Source organism: Schistocerca cancellata, chromosome 9, assembly GCF_023864275.1.
Source record: "Schistocerca cancellata isolate TAMUIC-IGC-003103 chromosome 9, iqSchCanc2.1, whole genome shotgun sequence".
Classification (NCBI taxonomy): Eukaryota; Metazoa; Arthropoda; class Insecta; order Orthoptera; family Acrididae; genus Schistocerca; species Schistocerca cancellata.
Genome location: NC_064634.1, coordinates 272,781,461 through 272,793,475, shown reverse-complemented (window position 1 = coordinate 272,793,475; position 12,015 = coordinate 272,781,461).

Genomic DNA, 12,015 nt, shown 5'->3' with positions numbered 1-12,015 from the left:
CAGAACAAATGCAATGAACAAAATCGAACAAAATGAGAAGAATTAAAAAAAAATAAGGGCGAGCACTTGCCTTCGAAAGGCAGAGGCCCCGAGTTCGAATCTCGGTCCAGCACGCAGTTTCAATCTGCCAGCAAGATTCATATCAGCGCACACTCTGCTGGAGAGTGAAAATCTCATTCTGGAATCGTTGACATTATTTTATATAGCCACTATAGCCCCACCGGGTGTAATTTCGTCATAACTGACGATGGTGCTTGCAATGATGAAGTAACTGCACTTACAACCATATAACGCTCTTCAGGCATGCATGCTTGTAATAAGTGCAGTTACTGCATCAAAACAGACACTGTCGCCATTAATGAGAACATAATTAAAGATTACAAATCATTTCATTCATTTGTTAGTTCACAGCCTAGAATTAATGAAGCACCTTAGCGCAAGAAATTTCGAAGTACGCGTGATTTCAGATATTTAAATATAATTTAAAGGTGATATTACTGTAATCAGCACGTTTTCATTCGCTGACGAATTATGGAATCGTATTTAGGAGAAACTCAACTTACAAGAATAATATTGACAGAAACTTGTTATAATAATGTTTTATAGAAAGGAATGCAGAGACATCTTCAGTTGACAGTTGTTTCAGATTACATACAGTTATTAATATCCTTTATTGTTACCAATAATTCAATAGCTATGTAAAAATTACGGATAGCATGCATTTAGTAGCGGGACCAACAGCAACCTCTGCAAAGCTTTCATGGATTTAAAATTAGGCAAATAGGTAAAAATGTATTTAATATGTTGCAAAGGTATTGAAAGTTGTATAAGAATGTATTCTAAGACAAAGAAATTTGTGTTGCTCAGCATATGCTCCACTGACAAATACATTCACAGAAATTATTCAAATACTTGTATTAGGTTATAATTAATGTTAACACTGAAACAGTATAATGAAGTTAATCAAACTCACTGTATTCAACTTAAGTAAAATGTGCATCTTTGGTAATACAATAAAAGCTCCCAGGGTCAGTTTTATTTCAGTTAAAGCTGCTGAGGCAAGAGGTCGTTGTCTGTGAATAACATAATTCACAGACGTTTCGTCTCCACTTGCAGGCGACATCGAGGTCGCAGTTGCCGATTACCTCTGAAGATGCCTCCCGCAGATGGGGACGAAACTTAGGGTAAATATGACGACAGCATTTCAGCACGCACGTGTAGCTCTTTCAATTTTCTCCGAATCCCGGAGACCCCTCCACAATGTGACGGAATTCTTGCCATACGAATCAATGCGCTAGCAGGAAGATTACAGAACTGTCATACGAGGGCAACTGGATGGAGTCCTTATGCAGAAACCTTTCTCAGTTTTCATTTTTGTACGTAACGTACACTGGGTATAAACAGAATTAACGCTCAGTTTATAGTGTTTATTAATGTTTTCATAAAAGGCATGACAAGAAAAAGCAAAGGAACATTTGGGTTTGCAATTATATTCCTAGGAAGGAATTGGAAGCGTACACGATAACTTCGCAAGTTAAAGTAGATACTTCCATAATTTTACAGCTGATGATTTTAACACGATGGGTGATACTTATTGTAAAAACAGTGGAAGTAGTGATTTTCTCGGCATCTTACCTTTGTTATATGCGACGAATCTTTAAAATTACATGTCTGTTTAAAAGTTTCTATAGAAAAATAAACTTGGTGTACATTCAAAAGAGTTCTATTTTCGCACAGTTTGACAGTAAACTAAACTACATCTAACGCAGCATTTTGCCATATATTGACGAGCGTAGCTGGTGACGTACAATCAAATGTATTTTGATGCAGTCTCATCGGACTGTCATTTCTTTCTCTCTGTAGACGAGATAAAAGCACTTTTGAAGCTTTCTGATCGCATTATTTACACCACGGTAATAGCAGACTTCACAGGGCTGTACTAGCTAGCGAGGGCTGCACGAAGTTCAAAAGAAATGAACGGAATACGAAATGCTGTAAGCTTAATTACAGTCCCTTCTTGGAAACTTATTTGCAGAGTCCTCACAAACGCTTGGAAACTTATTTGCAGTGTTCTCGTGGGCGTACTATCCTTTCTTGGAAATTTATTTGCGATAAAAAAATTTCCTTTGCTCCTCTTTTACATGCTTTTTACGAAAATATTAAGTCGGTTTATTTGCAGTGTAAGTAATGAAGAAAAACTGAAACTAATAAGATTCCGCCTAAGGAATCTAATAGATTATCCTCGGAAGATCGTTCTGTAACTCTTTATTCTGCGCCACCAGCTGCCTGGGAACCATAAATGGGTCATACCTGTACCTCGCCCGACCCGCGCTAAAAATGCCATTCTTTTCTAAACGCTTGCCAGTCGGGAACTCCCACTTCTGTCACCATCATTTGTAACCATGCCTTCGGTATACCATAAATCGGGACGAAATTGCTAACAACCCGAAGGCGTGGTCCTCGCGTTAGGTCTACTGGCAGGTGATCCACAGACGCAGGTGAAGTAGCTGTCCAAATGGCTCTGAGCACTATGGGACTTAATATCTGTGGTCATCAGTCCCCTAGAACTTAGAACTACTTAAACCTAACTAACCTAAGGACATCACACACATCCATGCCCGAGGCACGGTTCGAACCTGCGACCATAGAGGTCACGCGGTTCCAGACTGAAGCCCCTAGAACCACACGGCCACACCGGCCGGCGAAGTAGCTGTCCCATTAAATAGAGAGCATCGGCTTACTGCGGATGGCACAATATAATTCAGTCCTTAGTATAAGGAGAGCTGGTAGCTGAGACAGACCTGCTCAATATTTTTGGACTTGCTCAGTGTCTGCCTCGCAGCCACCGGCAACAGATTAACTACACTCCTGGAAATGGAAAAAAGAACACATTGACACCGGTGTGTCAGACCCACCATACTTGCTCCGGACACTGCGAGAGGGCTGTACAAGCAATGATCACACGCACGGCACAGCGGACACACCAGGAACCGCGGTGTTGGTCGTAGAATGGCGCTAGCTGCGCAGCATTTGTGCACCGCCACCGTCAGTGTCAGCCAGTTTGCCGTGGCATACGGAGCTCCATCGCAGTCTTTAACACTGGTAGCATGCCGCGACAGCGTGGACGTGAACCGTATGTGCAGTTGACGGACTTTGAGCGAGGGCGTATAGTGGGCATGCGGGAGGCCGGGTGGACGTACCGCCGAATTGCTCAACACGTGGGGCGTGACGTCTCCACAGTACATCGATGTTGTCGCCAGTGGTCGGCGGAAGGTGCACGTGCCCGTCGACCTGGGACCGGACCGCAGCGACGCACGGATGCACGCCAAGACCGTAGGATCCTACGCAGTGACGTAGGGGACCGCACCGCCACTTCCCAGCAAATTAGGGACACTGTTGCTCCTGAGGTATCGGCGAGGACCATTCGCAACCGTCTCCATGAAGCTGGGCTACGGTCCCGCACACCGTTAGGCCGTCTTCCGCTCACGCCCCAACATCGTGCAGCCCGCCTCCAGTGGTGTCGCGACAGGCGTGAATGGAGGGACGAATGGAGACGTGTCGTCTTCAGCGATGAGAGTCGCTTCTGCCTTGGTGCCAATGATGGTCGTATGCGTGTTTGGCGCCGTGCAGGTGAGCGCCACAATCAGGACTGCATATGACCGAGGCACACAGGGCCAACATCCGGCATCATGGTGTGGGGAGCGATCTCCTACACTGGCCGTACACCACTGGTGATCGTCGAGGAGACACTGAATAGTGCACGGTACATCCAAACCGTCATCGAACCCATCGTTCTACCATTCCTAGACCGGCAAGGGAACTTGCTGTTCCAACAGGACAATGCACGTCCGCATGTATCCCGTGCCACCCAACGTGCTCTAGAAGGTGTAAGTCAACTACCGTGGCCAGCAAGATCTCCGGATCTGTCCCCCATTGAGCATGTTTGGGAGTGGATGAAGCGTCGTCTCACGCGGTCTGCACGTCCAGCACGAACGCTGGTCCAACTGAGGCGCCAGGTGGAAATGGCATGGCAAGCCGTTCCACAGGACTACATCCAGCATCTCTACGATCGTCTCCATGGGAGAATAGCAGCCTGCATTGCTGCGAAAGGTGGATATACACTGTACTAGTGCCGACATTGTGCATGCTCTGTTGCCTGTGTCTATGTGCCTGTGGTTCTGTCAGTGTGATCATGTGAGTATCTGACCCCAGGAATGTGTCAATAAAGTTTCCCCTTCCTGGGACAATGAATTCACGGTGTTCTTATTTCAATTTCCAGGAGTGTATATCTCAAGGAGGCTGTGGTTTCACCATATCTGAGGGCCTACCATTATTCCTTTGAACTTTTCTTCTTCAGTGCAACATTTTAAATTACGTTATTAATGTAATGTATTGTACTATATAGAACTAGGGACCTAGGAACGATTGGGAGGCTTCGTCCCTACCGTAGCCCTCAGTGGTTCACAACCCCAAAATAGGCTACAGCAGTCCACTCACCCTACCGCCGCCCGACACAAAACCCAGGGTTATTGTGCGGTTCGGCCCCCAATGGACCCCCCGGGAACGTCTCACACCAAACCAGTGTCACCCCAATGTTTGCGTGGTAGAGTAATTACGGTGTACGCGTACGTGGAGAAACTGTTTGCGCAGCAATAGGCGACATAGTGTAACTGAGGCGGAATAAGGGGAACCAGCCCGCACTCGCCGAGGCAGATGGACAACCGCCTTTAAAATCATCCACAGAGCGGCCAGCACACCAGACCTTGACACAAACCCGCCGGGCGGATTGCTGCCGGGGACCGGCACGCCTTTCCGCCCGGAAAGCAGTGCGTTTTGATTTAATGTACATCACTTTCCTTCTTCCCTGTTGGAGGGTAGGGGACATCAACTGATGAACTGAAGATACAATTACCACGTACTACAACAGCTATTGCTTGTATCGCGTGTGTGTTTTCTAGCGACTCTCATGGCGGTGCTAGGAACAGTGCAGAACACGACGACACCACGCGCTACATGTGCGTGATCACTCTGACTTCAGCGTCTCCACACGTTGTTCGGCCATAAAAAAGAAACAACACATAAACTCTACATTACCCCAAAATTAGCACAATAGGAGGAGTTGGCACCGTCAGAACACCAGAAAAATTGAAAGAATAAGTTAAATTTTCTCTGTCAGAACTTAAAAGGATTAAAACCGAAAAATAAAATCAGTAGAATGTTTCTCCCTTCTGTGTAAGGCCATATTAAATTCCATGGTTTCCTTTTCTCAGCGTCTGAACTATTTTGAAGCTAGTATCAGAAGTTTCTACGCCCACACTTTGGAATATCCTGTGTTCCTGTCAATTGGCGAAGCTGCTCTAAATCTTCATTTCTTCATCTTTTCTATCACATTCCTTCATCATTTTCTTTCGCCTCACAGGTTACTAGTAACAGCCTAGGCATTTGGAAAGCCATGACCTCTCTACACTCAAAATTAAGCTATGGCTTTTTTGTACGTAAAATGAATGCCCCGTATGACATGAGCCCTTTGGTTTTATTCAGTGTACTGTATCAGCATGTGATGCAACAGGATCCATTATCACTTCTGAAGATAATTTTATAATAGTTGAAGGTTAGGACAAGCGTTCCAGTAAACTTTTATTTGAAACCGGTTGGCTAATTTTTTCAACCTCTCCAAGTTCAAAGAAATTATGTTTTCTGGTTAAGAGTCCGTTTTAGAGAATGGACTCTCTGCTGCAGTTTCGATGGAAAATGTTCAAATTCCAATCAACGAAGGTGTTTTCATCTTCCTTTTTTGTTTCACTTTGTCGTCCGTTGATTAGCGTAAACATACTGCCTCTCCACTTTTCAAAAGTCAGTCTAATAATCGTCACATACTTTTCAAAAAAATGGTTCAAATGGATCTGAGCACTATGGGACTTAACTTCTGAGGTCATCAGTCCCTAGAACTTAGAACTACTTAAACCTAACTAACCTTAGGACATCACACACATCCATGCCCGAGGCAGAATTCGAACCTGCGACCGTAGCGGTCACGCGGTTCCAGACTGAAGCGCCTAGAACCGCACAGCCACACTGGCCGGCCACATACCTTTCAGTTTCCTTCTTCGGTCCCTTATTCATTTCAATAATTTGGGAGATGGGATATAAAGTTAAATGTGTGATGACTTTGAAATTTATGTATTCGTGATTTCTTTGACATAAATCGAAGAATTTAAGGTCTGTCCCAGTTTATTGCAGTACGCGACACATTGAATTATACACCGAAGTCATAGCGACATATATTCAGACTTTAGTACCTCTTTGACCTAACGCTGACCTCCGACAACTTACAGAACACTATAATTCAATAAGACGAACAATCACTTATGTCCACTAGTATAACTCATTAATAGGAACAGATAAGAAGGTCTTTAATGCGCGCTCACAGCCATACTATCATAACCGACTTCTTTTCTATCAAAAAGAAAACGCCCTAGACAGATTTCCATGAAGTACTGTTTTGTAGGTTGTCCCCAGTCGCGTACTAAAATGTGGATCATTCTCTTTATTTGACGCGCAAGATGTATTTTTTTTAGTGATTTCTCCAACAGTAGCCACAGCTTGAGGTTTCTAGATCTAGATAATATCAATTAATTCAGGACGAATTACACGACCTGCAACGTACTGGGAGAAGGTCGTTGAAAGTACGACGGGAAAGGTGCTGTTTATGGCTCACGGACATCAAAAGTGTTTGAGCTGAAGTGACCTCCGCCTGTCCGGTAGCAAGACAATAAATTAAATACGGACTGGCATTGCACGGAAGTGGATATGCTAGCGACATTGGGTTACACATCTAAGGTCTCTCTCTGAAGTTTGCTGGCTTTCATTAACGATTGTCTCTTCATACGGGATAATGCTCTACTAGATCCAGAGACTCACAGTGCATTATATTTTGTTATTTCCAATAATTTCAAATATCTTTCGTAAACTATCAGTACAACATTAAAACTACGAAATTCATACTGCTATATTTCTTCGTCAGGTTTGAACATTGCACGACATGTGCGTTTATTGTTTATTGCGAGAATAATTTTTGGGAAAATTACGCCGCCGTTATCTGAACGGTTCATTCCAAATTCAGATTAATTATAGTGTGACACTAAGTGAAATTAAATCCCGTTGTAGCTAGGTGCATGTGATTACTTCTTCTAGTCCCATCCTATACAGGTTGTTCGGAAATTGTCGTTACTAACTTCTAGGACTTGTAGAGGGGAGTGAGGACATAATATTTGGAACAGGAACCCATGTCCGGAAACGTCATCCAAAGACGCTACAGAGCGTCAAAGTTACAGGCACCAGCCCCTGTAAATGTATGTATATGCAGGGAGACTGCGTGATGATGTTACAAACAAGGATCATAGATCAGGATAAATTATCAGTTTGAGGTAAGGTCCTCTATACCGGAAACGAATGACTTGAAAATTTTACGCGAAAACCGTTCTGACACCTCTGACACTGGAATACATGTTCCAGAACTGTTATTGATAAGATTGTACTGTAGGAGGCTGTCAGAAGTGATATTATGGATCAATCAAAAAAAAAGTCCAGTAAACATTGGCTCTAAAATGCAGACCTTAAGAGCTATGAGTACTTGTTCAATAGAGGAGATGTATTTCACATTAGCGAATATAAACAAGTACTCATAGCTCCTCAGGTACGCATTTCAGAGCCTGTGGTTCAAACGGATCTAAGCACTATGGGACTGAGGTTACAAGTCCTCTAGACTTAGAACTACTTAAGCCTAACTAACCTAAGGACATTACACACGTCCAGGCCCGAGGCAGGATTCGAACCTGCGACCGTAACTGCAGCACGGTTCTGGACTGAAGGACGTAGAACCGCTCTGCCACAGCGGCCGGCAGAGCCTATGTTTAATACATTTTTTTCTTCTTTTGGTTCATACTACCACTTCTGAAAGTTTCGTGCCCTGCATGATTAACAACCACAGTGCCGGTACATGTTCACTGTCGCAGGTATCAGAATGATTTTCGCTTGTAACTTTCGACTCGTTACTTTATGGTGCAGGGCCCCTTGCCTGAAATTGATACATTTATTCGTCTCTGTCACCCTGGAAAGTTTGTTACACCATCCCAGGATCACCCTGTGTATACATACATTTACAGACGCCGGCGCCTATAACTTTGACCACCTGTAGCATCGTTGAATGTCGTAGCCGGACATGGGTTCCTATTCGGATTATTGCCCACTCGCGCAACTCTACACGTCCTAGAAGTCTGTAACGGGAATTTCAGAACACCCTGTATATGTCTCAACATTCTTAATATCTTCTGTTTCGTCGTGCAGGCTGCTGTTACTGCGTTGTCTCTGTGACGTCAGATAACTTTTATATTATAAAACAGCACCTGTCAATTTGTTCTTTTATATGCATAGCCTCCTTAACGCCACATTCACTTTTGTAAGCTCTGTTACACGTTTATTAGGTTTCGTATCCCTTTCCGTTATTCTTTGTGCTTCTTTGTATTCCCGTTGCACTTATTTGGCATTTAACGCCCGACTGTCATAGTAGTTGGCAACAATTAGTTCATAACGATATCTAGTTCTACGATTCACACACTGGGGAGTTTACTTTTCAGTAATGCAATGAGTTACTCAAACTAATTCAGACTTATGTTTCTGACCTGTGCCTATTCAGCTGGTTCTCAGCTGTTCTCACGATATCACCTGTTGTTTAAATATCATCCTTATTAATTTTTACATCTTACTGACAGCATATTGATTGTAAATAATTTTCTTAAAACTGGATTTAATGTTGTCCTCCTTTTACGCTTGCTGTACTGTGATTGCCCGTTCTCTGCTGAAAAATTGCTGTAGTCGAAGCAATCGACACAATGTCTTCCGTAAATTCGAAGTGATCAATAAGATCAGTTACGAGCTCGCTTTTCGTCCCAGTTCATTGGCTTAGAAAGTTCTGCCAAGGCTGCAGAAAACATTGATACAGTGCTTCATGAAATGAAGTCAGGTTGCCATTCTTTGTGTAACCTTATTGTGACTGTAGCCTTACCGTAAATTATTATTTGTGATTCTAGTTCTTGTTTCTTACTCGACCTCAGAATGTATCTTCTCAAATCAGAATGAATGGTATTTCTGAAATCAGCCTCTGCTAGACAATATGGAAGCTCAGAAAATTCCTTCTGTCTATAACAAACGTTTACGGTGGTTGATCACAACATATAAAACCTCATCAGTCCATCTAATTTTCAACATTATTCTGTAGCACCACATCTCAACTGCTTCGATTCTCTTCTGTTCCGGTTTTCCCACAGTCTATGCTTCACTACCATACTATGCTGTGTTCCGAACGTACATTCTCAAAAATTTCTTCGTCAAATTCATGGCAATGTTTGATACTAATAAAATTTTCTTGACCAGGAATGCAATTTTCTTCAGTGCTACTCTGTTTTTGATGTCCTCCTTGCTCCGTCAGCCCTATTTTTTTTTTGTTTATTTATTCCTGCCTACGTATAAGATTTCCTTAACTTCATTTACGTCGTGATGTCCAATTCTGATAATAAGTTTCTCGCTGTTACCATTTCTCCTACGTCTTAGGTTTACTCTCAAACCGTATTTTATACTCATTACACTGTTCATTGCTTTTTCAACAGATCCTGTAATTCTTCATTTTCACTGAGAATAGCAATTTCGTCAGCGAATCTTATCACTGACATCCTATCACCCTGAATTTAGATCACACTGTTTAGCCTTTCGTTTATTTTAGTCATTGATTCTTCGATTTATAAATTCAACACCTGGGGGCGGAAAATCACATCCTGTCTTACAACAGTTCACATAAGAGCTCTTTGTTCTTGGTGTTTCGGTCTCATTGTTCCCTCTTGGTTTTTGTACCAACTGTATATTATCTGTCTTTGCTTATAGCTTACCCCTGCTTTTCTCTGGATTTCGAACATATTTCACAGTCTGACATTATCCAAAGCTTTTCAAAGATTGGCAAATGCTATGAACGTCTTCCGATTTTTTTTCAGTCTCGCTTCCAGTATCAACCGTAGACGGCAGTACTGAATCTGTGTTGCCTTTATCTTTCCTGAAGCCAAACTGATCGTCATCTAATGGGTTCTTAATTTTATTTTCCATTCTTCTGTATATTATTCTTGTCAAAGTTCGTATTCATGAACTGTTAAGATGATTATCCGATAATTCTTGCACTTGTCGGCTCTTGCAATTTTCTTTATTCGGATACACTGAGGAATCTGAAAGGAGACACTTCTGGGCAGTTGCAGCAACAGAGTTAACACGATACCGATGAGTGTAGGTAGCAGAAGGTTTGAGGCCACGGATGTGCTCGTATTTCCAAAATGGTGCCTTGTTGGTTTTGCCTAGAGTGACAGTGACAACACTGACTCACTGTGATATCAGGATATTTCAGTGCCTCCATCTCTTGTTACTGTTTACTAGCCTTTTTTGCGCGGCTTCGTCAACGCATACATTCGACATACATGCTGAATACATCTCTTCCTTCCTTTGTCTCCCCGCCTTATGAGGTAGCAGGACACTTCCGTAAATCCATCTCGTGCTATTGCTTATGTGCAGAACAATAGCAAACCAACAATATTCGAAGCCTTTCTTCTTTACATATAAAATTGAAAAACACCTCTGTCAGCTTTTGAAGCCGATGCCCTGCAATCCTGGACACTATACTATCGGCCCTTTCACAAAGAAATGAGCCCGAGGATATAAAATGAAAGCCAGTGAAGGGATCGGAAAAAGTTATGGTCAATACAAGAGCGCTTAGGTCCTAAATTCACCGCTAGATGGACATGGTGTAGTGGGACGCGAAATTGAAGCGTCACCCATCCACCAGTGTCAGCCCAGTTTGCAGGTGAATATAAGTTAATTTAGTTTTGTTTATGTATTTTTTTAATATTTGTAATAGCTGTGAATTATCTAAAAATTTTTGTATTTTTTTATGTTTCATGTACGGAGAGGGCGGCGCAACGAACGGAGACAGCATCTTCGCTGCCGCGACCAGAGAGAAAACTGCTGGCCACTATACGTCGCGGGTCGACAGCCAAAGAGCAACAGAAGATCCTGGAACCGAGTTGTTGCGTCGTGCTTCTAAAAATTGAAAATAAATTTTTTTGTTATGTTTTGTACAACAATGACGTCATAGAGAGCTTAATCCTATTGAAAATGTCAGTCCTAGTTTGTCAAGGTTCAGGTTCACATCTGTATGTAGGATGACAATAAACTAGTGAATGCTACTAAAGTTGAAATACGTGTTCCGAGGATTTATTTATGAAGAATTATGTGAATGGATTAATAATATATTTGACAAGATCATTGAATTTTGACAGCGTTCATCGCAACTTTGAATCTCAAAATCTTATTCAATGTGTGATTCCAATATCGATTAAATCAAGATAACGTGTGTCAATATAATTTCTGAGGAGAAACAAACGACATCTAAAATCGAAAAAGTTTACGAAAACCAATTGGCCCAAGTGACGTAATTCTTTGCATACGACTCAACTGATGTTTTACAGTTTCGTTCAAGAACCATTCTGTGACAATTTAATAAGAATATAAATCATTTTGAAGTGGGTTGTAACTGACGTAGGTGACGAAGTCTGCACATGGTCATATATAAAAAGAAAATCATTTATAAAATACTTACGTCGTTACACTACAATGGTTGCACACTCACGTGACGACAGAGTGAGCACGTGCAAGGGTCTACCGTCCACTGCACACGACCGTGCTGAAAACAGAGAAATGTAAACTTAAAAAGAAGATAAAAGTGTGTACTACGCTTCCTGACAGAGGAAGGGGCGCAGGGAAAGGAAATATTTCAATGCCACAAGTGTACGAAGAACGCAAGGCGTAGCATAAGCCATTCAAGCAAGTTCGGATTTTGTTTGGCGACCACGAACAATCGGCACGCCAAACTCCATAAACGATACCATTTTCCAGCAGGTGGCTGCTCTCACTATTGAAGGG